Raw genomic sequence first — 14,755 nt, 5'->3', positions numbered from 1 at the left:
GTTCTGGGTGGAAGGAAAACAAGTTAAGGGTTAATGTCTCTTTTACCTGTAAAGGGTTAACAAACAGGGACCCAAACACCTGACCAGAGGACCAATCAGAAGACAAGATACTTTCAAATCTCGTGTGGAGGGAAGCCTTTGTTTGTGGGTTTGGGTTTGGCTTTGTTCTCTTTGGGTCCTGGACGGGGCTAGAGGTGCAACCAGGTTTCTGCCAATCTCCCTGCTACAGTCTCTTATCTATTCAGAATTGTAAGTAAGAAAAGGCGGCCACAGTCTTTTAATTTGTTTTTTTTCCATTTGCTTATGTGTACTTGCTGGAATAGCTTAAATTGTGTTTCTGCTGGAGAAAGTTTCTTTCTATTGTTTATAAGTTGAAAAATCCTGTAACTTTTTACCATCTAAAATGCAGAGATAAACCTTTTACTTTTTTTTTCTTTTTTATTAAAAGTTTTGCTTTTTAAGACCTGTTTGATTTTTTTTCCCAGTTGTGGCTCTAGGGAATTGAGTCTGTATATTCCAGGGAATTGGTGGGGAGAAGGGAAGGATAAATTTCCTCTTTGTGTTAGATTCACACAGCTTGAATCTGTATTGCCTCTGGGTGAGGGGGAAGCAGGGAGGGAAAGGTAAATTTCCTCTTTATGTTAGATTCACGGAACTTGAATCTGTATTGCCTCTGGGAGAAGGGGAGAGAGAAACTTGATCTCTCTGTGTTGTGTTTCAAGGAATTGAATCACGGCATCTCCTCGTGTACCCAGACAGGAAAGATCTGGGAGGAGGTGAAGAGGTGGGAGGGAATGGTTTATTTCCCTTTGTTGTGAGACTCAAGGAATCTGGGTCGTGGGGTCCCCTGGGAAGGTTTTGGGGGGACCAGAGGGTATCAGGCCCTAGAAATCCCTGATTGGTGGAAGCGCTACAGAATCTAAGCTGGTAATTACGCTTAGAGGACTTTATGCTAGTGCCCATATCCTGGACGCTAAGGTCCAGATTTGGGAATTATACTATGACACGAGTAGGCTGCTTTCTGGCAAGGTGGTTTTCTGTTTTAGGCTTGGGAGAAGCCTGCGAAAGGAGTTGTTCCTGTGAGAACCGCTGCTCCTTTCTTGCCGACCTGGGGGTGCCAGTGACAGCTTGTGAGGGGGCAGGTGCTGGCTTGAGTGAATGGGATACAGGAAACCCCAGCCTTCCCTCCAGGTCAAGTCCACTGCTTGGCTCCTGCGTTGTGACATCCAGATTTAAATCTTCCCAGCATGTGCTGTGGATCGTGTATTAAGCCTTCCTGATGGGCCTGGTCCTTGCCAAAGTAGCTCAGCTGGGAGTGCCTCGGATTGAAGATCTAAAGGTTTCTGGTTTAATGCCAGGCGTTAGCACCCCCTTCACCCTGGGTGTGTTGTGCTGGGCTTTCCTCTGGGTGTGCAGCTGTGCCCTGAACTCACCAGTGTTCCTAATTTCAGAGGCAACACTTGCAGAGGGCTTGTGTGGGGTCATGTGCCCCACCTGGGTTAGCTATCACCTGCTGCATTATGTTGTGCTGCCAAGCCCCCTCCCTGCAAAGCATCTGCTGCAGGGGTGAATGGAGAGGGGCTGCCTTTGCTGCTTCCTCTCCCTGCACTGTTCACAGCTGAGGGGGCTGTTGATTGCAAGGGGATGGGGCTGAACCTTGACATTGTGCCCCCCCCCCTTCAGGAGACACCAGTCGTCTGCACCTGGTTGGAAGCTCCGCAGCCAGAGGAAAAAGTGATTTTCTGCACCAGAGCTGCCAGCTCTTACTTTCTTTCTCATGACGGGGAGGAAAAACAAATCTCTTTTTCAAAGCCCAGGCCTGCCTTTGACTGAGGTCTGACTTTCTAAGTTCCTGCTAGAGTGGGGGATTTAGAGTTAGTGGGGTCCTGTGCACATAAAGTGCATTCAACAACCCGCCTTCCTCTGAGCTCTGCTGTGTCTCCAGTAGCTGCTGTCCCCTGGTAGCAGGGAAGGACGTTTCTACCCATCCAGGAGATCCCAGCCTTGGACCAAAGGCAACTTCAGGCTTCTCCTCTCTCCTTTCTTGGAATCAAGTTCAGGTTTTTACCAGGAGTTAAAGCAGCCTGAAGCTGCAGAGTCTGGATCAAGGTCACAAGTTCCCAGTGTCTCTGTGGAAGGGAATTTGTTAAATCCCAGATGAGTGGAGTTAAATCAGTTCTCAACCTGAGTTCTTAGGTCTAAATCCTGAGGATATTGTCCTATCATGGGGCCATTTCCCACCTCTCTTTCATACCGAAGCACAATTTTCTTTGCACAGACACAGGAACAGCAGGATCTTTCTCTGTCCCTTGTGCAAAGCAGGTGGCCAAATTCCATGGAAACAATGGCCAAGCAGGGGGCCCTGGGCACATCCAGCCGTGGCCGTGAGACGTTCCCTCCCCTCTTTCTTTATACTGCTGTTGTCATTTCATGGAATGTCTGGGATGGGGAAAAGCTGAGTTCACTCCAGCTGGAGGGAAAAAGACCCCTGAAAATCTCAGGCCCTCAGGGAAAACCCAACCTCTGCTACCAGGGTCACTGAGGTGCTGGGGATTTGAGTAGGAAAGAGACTGTCTGAATTTTCAAGATGGGGAATGAATAACAAACTACAAGATCCACCTCATTAACCACCTACACAGGCTAATCCTGCTGCAGACAGAGAGGAAACTGGGAGCTATTCTTTGTTGTGCAGCCATGGAAACACTGATCCAATTGCACTGCAGTGAATGTGCTGGGGAAAACCGGATTTTACAGGCAGGTGGAAATAATGGATCCTAGAAACACCTGGAGTCCCCCACGCTGAGTCTGCCACCAGGGTTGGGTGTTGAGCTGCTCACAGAGTCCCCCACCAACATTACTTTCTAGCAGGGGATTGCTGCACCACCCACCCACCCAGAGCTGAAAGTAAGCCGGTCCAGTCTGGTATGGTGTACTGGCAAGAGCCAATACGCCGTGTTGGACCACACTGGCATCCATGGCGGGCATTGAAAGGGCTCTGGACTGCCCACGGCCAGGGCTCTGGCGGCCAGGCTGGGGCTGGGATTGAAAGGGCTCAGAGCTCCCCGCGGCTGCGGGCAGCCTAGAGCCCTTTAAATCCCAGCTGCAGCTGAGATTTAAAGGGCTGAGAGCTCCATGCTGCTGCAGGCAGCCCAGAGTCCTTTGAATCCTGGCCGTGGCTCTGGTGACCGGGCTGGGGCCGGGATTTAAAGGGCTCGGGGCTCCCCTCAGCAGCAGGAGCTCTGGGCCTTTAAATCCCTGCCCCAGTCCCGCAAAGCTTGGGGTTCTCCTGGTGGCTGGAGGCCTAGGCCCTTTAATTTGCCCCATGAGCCCCGGGGGGCTCCCAGCCCCCTCTTCAGCTAGGAGCCTCTGGTTGATTTAAAGGCTCTGGGTCTCCCAGCCACAGCTGGTGCCCCAGGGCCTTTAACTCTTGAGATGCCACGCCTCTTCTGGATGAGACCACGCCCCCTTAGGACTCCCGCAGTACCGGTAAGTCCTGTAAGTTACTCTCACCCCTGCACCCAGCCAATGCAGTATGAAGGCTGAGCCTTGTATCGCTGTACCCTGGGTCCAGGGCATGCACTCTCTCTCCTCCTCTGCTGTATAGAATCCGGCCCTGCCGCAAAGTGTTCCCCATGAACCACCAACCTCCAGGACAGCAGGTTTGGCCCTCAGAGCAATGACCAGACTAAGGTGCGGTTGTAGCTTAGTGGTAGAGCACATGCTTTGCATGTATGAGGCCCCGGGTTCAATCCTCCAGGTTTCTTTTTCATCCTGCTGCTTTGCTCATGCCCAGAGGGGATGTGGCCCACCAGGCTCCTTGCCCGAGCTTCAATCCTGCTCACTGAGGGGCAAGGGACAATTGCATGGAAGGTCCTGGGGGAGTTTCTGCTCCTAAGTCACCTCGGTATGTTTAAGATTCCCACCCGCTGTGCTGCTTGGGACAATGGTAGATGAGAAGGGCGAATCCTCCAGCACTGGAGGGAAAGGTCCCATCCTCACAGCCCGATATGCAAGTAAACAGAGGGGCTGTCAGTGCTCAGAGAGGAGAGAGGTCAGTGATTTACACCCACCAGGGGACACTGACTTTTTGAGGCGGGTGAAGCTGGCTTGAGATGGTGCTGACGATGGATAGAAAAAAGGCTGGAGTCAGTGACAGATGGGACCACAGAAGGGGAAGGGGAATGGCAGCCCCACAGAAGGTCCTGGGTGCTCAGATGCCCCAGTTATTGCACCCTGGCCTGTCCTAGAGAGAGAAAAGACCCAGAGGGACCCAGCCCCGCTACAGTGATCCCATGGACAAGAACCTGTCAGGGAGTGGGGTGGTTTCCCTCTGGGCAAAAGGGAGCTGAAATCCCTCAGTGTCCTGGAATTTAAGCAATGAAAGCTTCAAACCCTGCACGGATGTGGGCTGAGGTGCATCAGCAGAAGGTTGGGCTGGACAGAGCTGTCAGGTTTGTATAATTTTTGGTGGTTCCCAGAATGGGACGAAATCCTGCCCCACCCCACACCTGTGTGAGGCTCTGGGAGGGAGTTTGGGTGTGGGAGGGAGTTGTTGGGCTCTGGGAAAGACTTTGAGTGCAGGGTCTGGGCTCAGTCAGAGGGTTGGGGTGCAGGAGTGAGTGTGGTGGGCAGCGTCTTGGAGGGAGTTTGGGTGCGGATATGGGGTTTGAGTTGGAGCAGGGTGTGAGGGGTGTAGGAGAGGGTGAGGGGTGCAGCATTTACCTCAAGCATTTCCCAAAAGCAATGTGCACCCCTCTCTGGAAGCAGCCTCTAACCAGCAGGACTGGGAGTGTCTCTGTGCACCACTGCCAGCAGACTCCACTCCACAGGTCCCATTGCCACAGCAGGCAGAGTTGGCACTCGGGGAGACCCCCCACACACACCTCATGGGCTACAGTGACGTGCCAGCTGCTTCTGGGGGTGGCGTGCCACATGGAGCGAGGGTGAGCAGGAAACTGCCTTAGCCCCCTTGTGCTGGTGGTGGTGGCGGCGACAGGGATCTCTGGGCCCTTTTAATTTCCCATAGGCAGCAGGCAGGACCAGAGGGGACACTCCCAAGGCCAAATATTGTTTTGCACAATGATAAATCTTGGAAGAGGACAGAAATGAAATGGCAGAAGAACCTAAGGAATGAAAAGCCTCCGGATTCTTGTGTGTGCACTGACGCAGAAGAGAAACCGTAATTTGACTCGCTTTGTGTCTGCGGCCGGTAAAATATCAAGGTAAAATCATTCCAGTGATTGTGACACCGGGTTTGAGGAGGCTTTGGTCTTATTAAAATGTAACTAGCATGATAGGTCCTGTCTTGATCATGGGTGGGAATATGTTCTTTTTCAGGGATCTCGGACGAGAACTGGGCCACAACACCGGGTTTGTTTAGGCCACAAAACGGAGGCAGGAACCTCTTCTCTCCTGCTGACAAAGAACCCCAGGTACCGAAAAGACAGGGACTCACATCCCTGAATGGGCTTTTAAAAAGTTAGGGCCCGACCATTTCTTGTTTCCACAGACTAGACACTTTAGCAAACTTTAGAATTCCTTGGTGCTAAAGACTGTGAAACTCCCCTTTCTCCATCACAGAGGGCTTTAACACCCCTTATCTCATTCAGGCTCACAACTGCCCAGAGTTCGAGAAATGTCCCTTTTCCCATTGGACAGACGGGGAGGAGCCTGAGGTACAGAGAAGGGAAGTGACCTACCCAAGGGCATACACAGAAAGGTGGTGGCAGAGCCAGAAAGAGAAGCCAGCGGTCCTGACTCCTGTTCTAACAGACAAACCCTCCCTCTCCTCCTTAGAGGTAGGGATAGAGCCCAGGAATCGAGATGGTGAGGAAATTTCATTGAAACCATTTCTGTCAGAAAATCCCATTCAGATTAAATCAGTTTGTTTCTCAAAATCATAACAAGTGGGATGAAAGTTCTTTGCAAAAGTATTTTGTTGCAAAACAAAAGCATCTCCTGTTTGTCACAGTGTGTTAAATTGTCTCCTCGCACACAAAGAGGAGACACTTAGATCTCAAACATTACATAAGATGCTTCAGTCTGAGCTACGTCATTGCTGCTTTTAACAATTTCAAAATAAAAACATATAAATCAAATAGACTATTTCAGCTATTCTATTATGTGTTAATCTGCTCTGAGTAAATGTGATAGGACACCTTATATTATGCACTATTCCTAGTGACACTCTCCAATGGATCCCCATCCTCCACCCACCGTGAGGTAGGTAGGAGCAGATCATTACTATCCCTACTTGAAAGATGGAGAAGCTCAGGCTGAGAAAGAGAATTGACTTGTCTCAGGTCACACAGACAGTCAGGCTGGGCTGGGGCGGCAGGAGGTGCGGGTGGTGGGGGCAGAGCCCAGGGCTGAGGCGGCAGGAGTGTGTGTGGGTGGGGGAGCACTGGAGGGGGGGAGAGGAGAGCTCAGAGCTGGGGCAGCATGGGGTGTGGGGGGGGGAGAGCCCAGGGCTGGGACAGCAGGGGGATGCGGTTGTGGGGAGGCCCAGAGCTGGAGTGTCAGGGGGTTCAGGTGGGGAGGGAAAGCCCAGGGCTTGGGCAGCAGGGGAGTGGGGGGCCAGGGATGGGGTGGAGGCAGCCAAAGTTTTTTTTTGCTTTGGGCAGCAAAAGACCTAGAACCAGCCCTGCCTCCACACACCACGAGGTATGTAGGAGCGGATCATTATTATCCCTACTTGAAAGAGGGAGAAACTCAGGCTGAGAAACGAGAATTGACTTGTCTTAGGTCACACAGGCAGTCGGTGGCAGAGTTGGAAATAGGACATAAGAGCCCTAATTTTCAAAATAACCATCGGATCTTGAATTTCAGACATTGAATGACCTGAGTAAAGTGGTCTCAGATGAGCTCCAGACCAACAATAGTGACAGTAATTATTCAGCAAGTATTTGAGGAGAACTGCAATGTTAGAGAGAATCATGAACTGCTCAGAGACCATTAATGCAGAGAAGCAGCAAAATTCACCAAACATAGAACTGGTTCTGACTTATTTCCTTGGTCATAAAAGAGAACAACAAGGACCTGAGTCTCCTCCCTGTCAATAACCCCCTGCTCAGCCAATCAGGGTAGAGACTGAGGACGGGAGGCTGAAGATGAGCCCAGAGAGCCCGAAGGATGGCCCACGTCACTGGTGGGGATCACTGCCCAAGCACTATTTCAGCCCCACATTTTTCGGTGAACCTCCCACAGTGGGAGCTACAGAGCACTGCCCTGCAACACACACACACACACAAGCATACCTCCTGGTGTTGGGAGGGGAATAGGAAAAAGGAGAAAAGAAGCAAGAGAAGAAGAGAAACGAGGGAGGGAGGGTGGATGGAGGAAAAGGTGACACAAAAAGGACAAACCCTTATGTCCCCACTGATTCTAAGGGACAAAACCCCAGCTGTGGAATAAAATTCTGCCTCCTTAAGCTCATGTTTTCCATGCCTAGAATTCAACTCTCACCAGATGGATGAGACTGAACAGGTTTCAAACCTCCAGGAGGCTCTTACCTTCTAAACAGGGATGGCTGTTTTCTAGTAAAATCACTACAAGAGAAGGAGAAAACCCGAAAGAGGTTCCTCCTGGCGCTCACGTCCGTGACCCCGAATACTCTCTCAGTCCTCAAAGACAGACCTGGAGAAGGAGATTTGCTGAAGCAAAGCCACAGGGGTCTCTGAGGTTTCCCTGGCCCCTCGCCACTCTCCTGCCTGAATGATGTCAGAATCTCTCTGTGAGGTCACCACCTCCCCACCAATAGTCTTTGACCAATAGTGTGAGGTCCTTCAAAAGGCCTTTGTGATGTCACTGCTACACCCCTCCCTTGCTGTGCCAATGTCCTGCCCCTGGCCAGGCACTTTGGAGGTTTGAGCTACTCCCTGTGAATCACCACACTCAAGGAGCGTTCGTTCTAGGAAGCAAGTTGGCTAGACAGTAAAACATCAGACGCTGCTCCCAATGCTACACTCAGTTTTTCAGAAATTAGTCGATTTTATGTCCAGAAGAGACCATCAGAACATTTAATCATATAATCATAGAATATCAGGGTTGGAAGGGACCTCAGGAGGTATCTAGTCCAATCCACTGCTCAAGGCAGGACCAATCCCCAACTAAATCTTACCAGCCAGGGCTCTGTCAAGCCTGACCTTAAAAACCTTTAAGGAAGAAGATTCCACCACCTCCCTAGGTAACCCATTCCAGTGCTTCACCACCCTCCTTGTGAAAAAGTTTTTTCCTAATATTCCACCTAAACCTTCCTCGTTGCAACTTGAGACCATTACTCCTTGTTCTGTCATCAGGTACCATAGAGAACAGTCTAGATCCATCCTCTTTGGAACCCCTTTCAGCTACTTGAAAGCAGCTATCAAATCCCCCCTCAGTCTTCTCTTCTGCAGACTAAACAAGCCCAGTTCCCTCACCCTCTCCTCATAAGTCATGTGCTCCAGACCTCTAATCATTTTTGTTGCCCTCTGCTGGAATCTTTCCAAGGTTTCCACATCCTTCGTGTAGTGTTGGGCCCAAAACTGGACACAGTACTCCAAACGGGGCTTCACCAATGTCGAATAGAGGGGAATGATCACATCCATCGATCTGCTGGCAATGCCCCTACTTATACAACCCAAAATGCCGTTAGCCTTCTTGGCAACAAGGGCACACTGTTGACTCATAGCCAGCTTCTCGTCTACTGTAATCTCTAGGTCCTTTTCTGCAGAACCGCTTCCTAACCATTCGGTCCCTAGTCTGTAACAGCGAATGGGATTCTTCTGTCCTAAGTGCAGGATTCTGCACTTGTCCTCGTTGAACCTCATCAGGTTTCTTTTGCCCCAGTCCTCTAATTTGTCTAGGTCCCTCTGTATCCTAACCCTACTCTGCAGCATATCTACCACTCCTCCCAGTTTAGTGTCAGCTGCAAACTTGATGAGGGTGCGGTCCACGCCATTCTCCAGATCATTAATGAAGATATTGAACAAAACTGGCCCCAGGACCAACCCTTGGGGAACTCCACTTGAAACTGGCTGACAGCTAGACATGGAGCCTTTGATCACTGCCCATTGAGTCTGACGATCTAGCCAGCTTTCTCACCACCTTACAATCCATTCATCCAGCCCATACTTTAACTTGCTGGCAAGAATACTGTGGGAGACCACATCAAAAGCTTTGCTAAAGTCAAGGAATAACACATCCACTGCTTTCCCCTCATCCACAGACCCAGTTATCTCCCCATAGAAGGCAATTAGGTTAGTCAGGTATGACTTGCCCTGGTGAATCCATGCTGACTGTTCCTGATCACTTTCCTCTCCTCTAAGTGCTTGAGAAGTGATTCCTTGAGGATCTGCTCCATGATTTTTCCAGGGATTGAGGTGAGACTGACTGGCCTGTAGTTCCCCAAATCCTCCTTCTTCCCTTTTTTAAAGATGGGCCTTTTTCCAGTCATCTGGAACCACTCCCGATTGCCATGAGTTTTCATAGATAATGGGTAATTGCTCTGCAATCACATCCGCCAACTGCTTTAGCACCCTCGGATGCAGCGCATCCAGCCCCATGGACGTGTGCTGGTCTCCAGTTTTTCTAAATAGTCTCGAACCACTTCTTTCTCCACAGAGGGCTGGTCACCTTCTCCCCACACTGTGCTGCCCAGTGCAGCAGTCTGGGAGCTGACCTTGTTTGTGAAGACAGAGACAAAAAAAGCATTGAGTACATTAGCTTTTTCCACATCCTCTGTCCACTAAGTTACCTCCCTCATTCAGTAAGGGGCCCACACTTTCCTTGACTTTCTTCATGTTACTAACATACCTGAAGGAACCCTTCTTCTTACTCTTAACATCTCTTGCTAGCTGCAATTCCGAGTGTGATTTGGCCTTCCTGACTTCACTCCTGCATGCCTGAGCAATATTTTTATACTCCTCTCTGGTCATTTGTCCAATCTTCCACTTTTTGTAAACTTCTCTTTTGCGTTTAAGATCAGGAAGGATTTCACTGTTAAGCCAAGCTTGCCGCCTGCCATATTTACTATTCTTTCTACACATCAGGATGGTTTTTTCCAGCAACCTCAATAAGGATTCTTTAATTCTTTAGAGGATTTGAACTGATTTCAGTGGAGGCACATGTTTGCTAGGTTTATATGCATTTGCACAGGAAGATATTGAGTGTTTGCATTCATTTCAGGGATCCCTACTCAGTGGAACTCGTGAACATAACAGAAATGCAATTACTTTTGTTGAAGGAAGAAGCGCGTAAGGGGGCATTTGGATCTGAACCAAGGACTACTTGATTTGCAGTCAAACACTCTACCACTGAGCTATACCCCCATGACTGCTATAAAAGTAAGTCAGTGATCTTAAAGAGTTTGAAGGACAGGCCCTGCCTCAGAGATCTCCTGTTCTCTTCCCAGACCACAGTGCTTTTAAAAATGGGGTTTCATTAAACTTATAGATGCATGGAGACACCACAACTTGCACACCCACCCACATAGATTCCCCCAGTGACGTAGCTACCACCTCTCTGGGAGATGGATTAATTGCACGGGCGGGACAGCTCTCTCCTCTCTGCTTAGAGCATCTTCATTATTTATGAATAGGTAGGGAAGAACCTCCTGAATGAACAGTAACCAATTGATCAAATATTGGTGGGTCTGCATTCAATATGGGTAACTGGTCATACTGGGCTGGATTAGAAGGAGTATTGGCAGCAGATGGAGGGAAGTGACTATTCCCCTCTATTCGGCATTGGTGAGGCCACATCTGGAGCATTGCGTCCAGTTTTCGCCCTCCCACTAGCGAAACAAGTTAGAGAGAGTCTAGGGGAGGGCAACAAATATGATTAGGGGGCAGGGGACTTACAAGGAGAGGCTGAGGACAGGGCCACCCAGAGGGGGGGAACGTGGGGCAATTTGCCCCAGGCCCTGCAGGAACCCCATGAGAATATAGTATTCTAGAGTATTGCAACTTTTTTTATGGAAGGGGCCCCCAATATTGTTTTGACTCAGGCTCTGAATCCTCTGGGTGGCCCTGCCCACTCCACCCCCTAACTCATTCTCCTCCCTCTGAGGCCCCACCTATGCTCTGCCCTCACTCCCATTTGGCCACTTCCCACCCCTGCTCTTCCTCTTTGGCTGAGGCCTGCTGGTCCAACTTTCGCTTCCTTCTCTGCTGCCCGAAGGCCTCCTTATGCCTCTCCATCCCCTACCCAAAGGCCTGTCTGCTGCCCCTTCCTCTCTGCCCTTCCCCTGAGACTCACCCTGCCCAAACCTCTCTGCCCCCTCCCCTGACCTGCCCTGTCCACCACCCACACCTCTCTGCCCCTCCCCTAAGACCCGCCCTGTCCACCTCTTTCCTCGGTCATCTCTTCTTATTCATTGAAACATCAAGGATGGAATAAATAGCTGAGTTTACTCCAGGGTGAGGAAAAAAGGAGCCACCAATCCCCTAGCAAAGCTCAGTGCCCAGGAGAAAACCTACCCTCTGCTATTGCAATCCCTGATGTGCTGGGGATATGATGGTAAAGTAACTGTCTGAATGATCAAGGCAGGAAATGGACAACAATCTACAGGAACGTAATTAACCACAAAAACACCCTCCTCATGCTCCAGCCAGAAGGGAAATGAGCAGGAATTCTTGCAGTTCAGCCATGGACACACTTCCACAACGGCACAGCAATGTGTGTGTTGTGGAAGCTGGTCTGAGGGAACAACTGGAATTGATCACAGATTGAGAACAGAACTAGAGAGTAGTGAGAGAGCCATCTCCAGCAAGTAGTTATGGCCAAGTGGCTAAGGCGATGGACTAGTAATCCATTGGAGTTTACTGGCACAAGTTCACATTCTGTTAATTACAGGGGAAGTTGTGGTTCTTTAGTTTCAAGGGAGCTGGGTCTTGTCTCACTCTCAAGATGTGGCTACACTACTGGGTAATGTGGCTTTAAAGTGTTTTAATTAAACAGCTGTTGCATATCCACACTATGCCCCTTGTGTCACCAGAGCACATCCAGGCTAGAATCTTGGATGGCCACAGAGAGAAGTGCATTGTGGGTAGCTGTGCAACTGGCTGCAGGTGTTTTGAGAAGGGTTTGCAAGACCTCATGGCTGGTACAGCATCACATGATGCAGGTTTGTTTTTCCCATTGTTCTATGGGAATCCTACTAGATTGCCAGCTGCTTTTCAACTGCAATGTGCCTGGTGGGGTACAGAGTGTGTGTGTGTGTGTGGGGAGAGTGAATGTGTGGGCACACTGTCTCTAAGTCCAGACAGCTGCTGCAAGCAACCAGTCCTGAGGCAGGGGGAGGGAGACAGCCCCAACATGAGCCCCTGCTTACCTCACTGGCTCAGGTCAGCACAGCAGCCTCTGTCACACACACACACACACAAACACACACACACACTGCTGCCTGCTTAGCTCTGTGTCAGGGGTGTTGGAACAGGGGTTAGAGGGCTGTGGCTCCACCACTGTTTACAAGCTGTTAGGACCAGTGATGGAGTGGGGGGAAGGGTGGAGTCTTAGGGGGGGAAGAGGCGTTCTGTGGGTGTGGCCACGGGGGGAAGGGTGGTGTGAGTGTGGATCCTTGAGGAAGGGGTGTTATGGGAGTGCCACAGTTCAGACAATAAAAGCAGCAAAGAATCCTGTGGCACCTTATAGACTAACAGACGTTTTGGAGCATGAGCTTTCGTGGGTGAATACCCACTTCCTCAGATGCATGTAATCGAAATATCCAGGGGCAGGTATATATGGCCAAGTGCACTGATACACGGGTGCCCTCCCACCAACAGCACAAGAAAAAGAACTCCACATGGACTCCTCCTGAGGGTCGAAATGACAGCCTGGACCTATACATTGAATGCTTCCGCCGGCGTGCACAGGCAGAAATCGTGGAACAACAACATCGCTTGCCTCACACCCTAAGTCGTGCAGAACGCAATGCCATCCACAGCCTCAGAAACCACCCTGACATTATCATCAAAGAGGCTGATAAAGGAGGTGCCGTTGTCATCATGAACAGGTCTGACTATCAAAAGGAGGCAGCCAGACAACTCTCCAATAAAAATTTCTACAGGCCACTTCCCTCAGATCCCACTGAGGAATACACTAAGAAACTACAGCATCTACTCAGGACACTCCCTACACTAAAACCAGAAGAAATCAACATACCCCTAGAGCCACGACCAGGGTTCTTCTATCTACTCCCCAAGATCCACAAACCCGGAAATCCTGGACGCCCCATCATCTCGGGCATTGGCACTCTCACTGAAGGACTATCTGGATATATGGACTCTCTACTCAGACCCTATGCCACCAGCACTCCCAGCTATCTCCGCGACACCACTGATTTCCTGAGGAAACTACAATGCATTGGTGACCTCCCAGAAAACACCATCCTAGCCACCATGGATGTAGAGGCTCTCTACACAAACATCCCACACACAGATGGAATACAAGCTGTCAGGAACACTATCCCTGATGATGCCACAGCACAACTGGCTGCTGAGCTCTGTGCCTTTATACTTACACACAACTATTTCAAATTTGATGACAATATATATCTCCAGATCAGTGGCACTCCTATGGGCGCCCGCATGGCCCCACAATATGCCAATATCTTCATGGCCGACCTGGAACAACGCTTCCTCAGCTCTCGTCCACTCACATCCCTTCTCTATCTACGCTACATTGATGACATCTTCATCATCTGGACCCATGGGAAGGAGACTCTGGAAAAATTCCACCATGATTTCAACAGCTTCCACCCCACCATCAACCTCAGCCTGGACCAATCTACACGGGAGGTCCACTTTCTCGACACCACGGTGCAAATAAGTGATGGTCACATTAACACCACCCTATATCGAAAACCCACCGACTGCTATGCCTACCTTCATGCCTCCAGCTTCCATCCCGGGCACACCACACGATCCATTGTCTACAGCCAAGCACTGAGGTACAACCGCATCTGCTCTAACCCCTCAGACAGAGACCAACACCTACAAAATCTCCACCAAGCATTCTCAAAACTACAATACCCGCACAAGGAAATAAGGAAACAGATCAACAGAGCCAGACGTGTACCCAGAAGCCTCCTACTGCAAGACAAACCCAAGAGAGAAACCAACAGGACTCCACTGGCCATCACATACAGCCCCCAGCTAAAACCCCTCCAACGCATCATCAAGGATCTACAACCCATCCTGGACAATGATCCCACACTTTCACAGGCCTTGGGTGGCAGGCCAATCCTTGCCCACAGACAACCTGCCAACCTGAAACATATTCTCACCAGTAACTGCACACCACACCATAATAACTCTTGCTCAGGAACCAATCCATGCAACAAACCTCGATGCCAACTCTGCCCACATATCTGCACCAGCGACACCATCACAGGAACTAACCAGATCAGCCACACCATCACTGGTTCATTCACCTGCACATCCACCAATGTAATATACGCCATCAAATGCCAGCAATGCCCCTCTGCTATGTACATCGGCCAAACTGGACAGTCTCTACGGAAAAGGATAAATGGACACAAATCAGACATTAGGAATGGCAATATACAAAAACCTGTACGAGAGCACTTCAACCTCCCTGGCCACACTATAGCAGACCTTAATGTGGCCATCCTGCAGCAAAAAAACTTCAGGACCAGACTTCAAAGAGAAACTGCTGAGCTTCAGTTCATCTGCAAATTTGACACCATCAGCTCAGGATTGAACAAAGACTGTGAATGGCTTGCCAATTACAGAACCAGTTTCTCCTCTCTTGGTTT

General features: G+C 50.0%; 1 non-coding gene across 1 annotated transcript; it reads right to left on the bottom strand.

Annotated features, from left to right (window-relative positions):
- Positions 1-10,235: 10,235 nt before the first annotated feature.
- TRNAC-GCA (transfer RNA cysteine (anticodon GCA)) lies at positions 10,236-10,307 on the bottom strand. Its single transcript has one exon. It is a non-coding gene; the product is annotated as a tRNA-Cys (tRNA).
- Positions 10,308-14,755: the final 4,448 nt, after the last annotated feature.

Source organism: Gopherus flavomarginatus, chromosome 8, assembly GCF_025201925.1.
Source record: "Gopherus flavomarginatus isolate rGopFla2 chromosome 8, rGopFla2.mat.asm, whole genome shotgun sequence".
Taxonomy (NCBI): Eukaryota; Metazoa; Chordata; order Testudines; family Testudinidae; genus Gopherus; species Gopherus flavomarginatus.
This window is presented reverse-complemented; position numbering and strand designations above follow the sequence as displayed.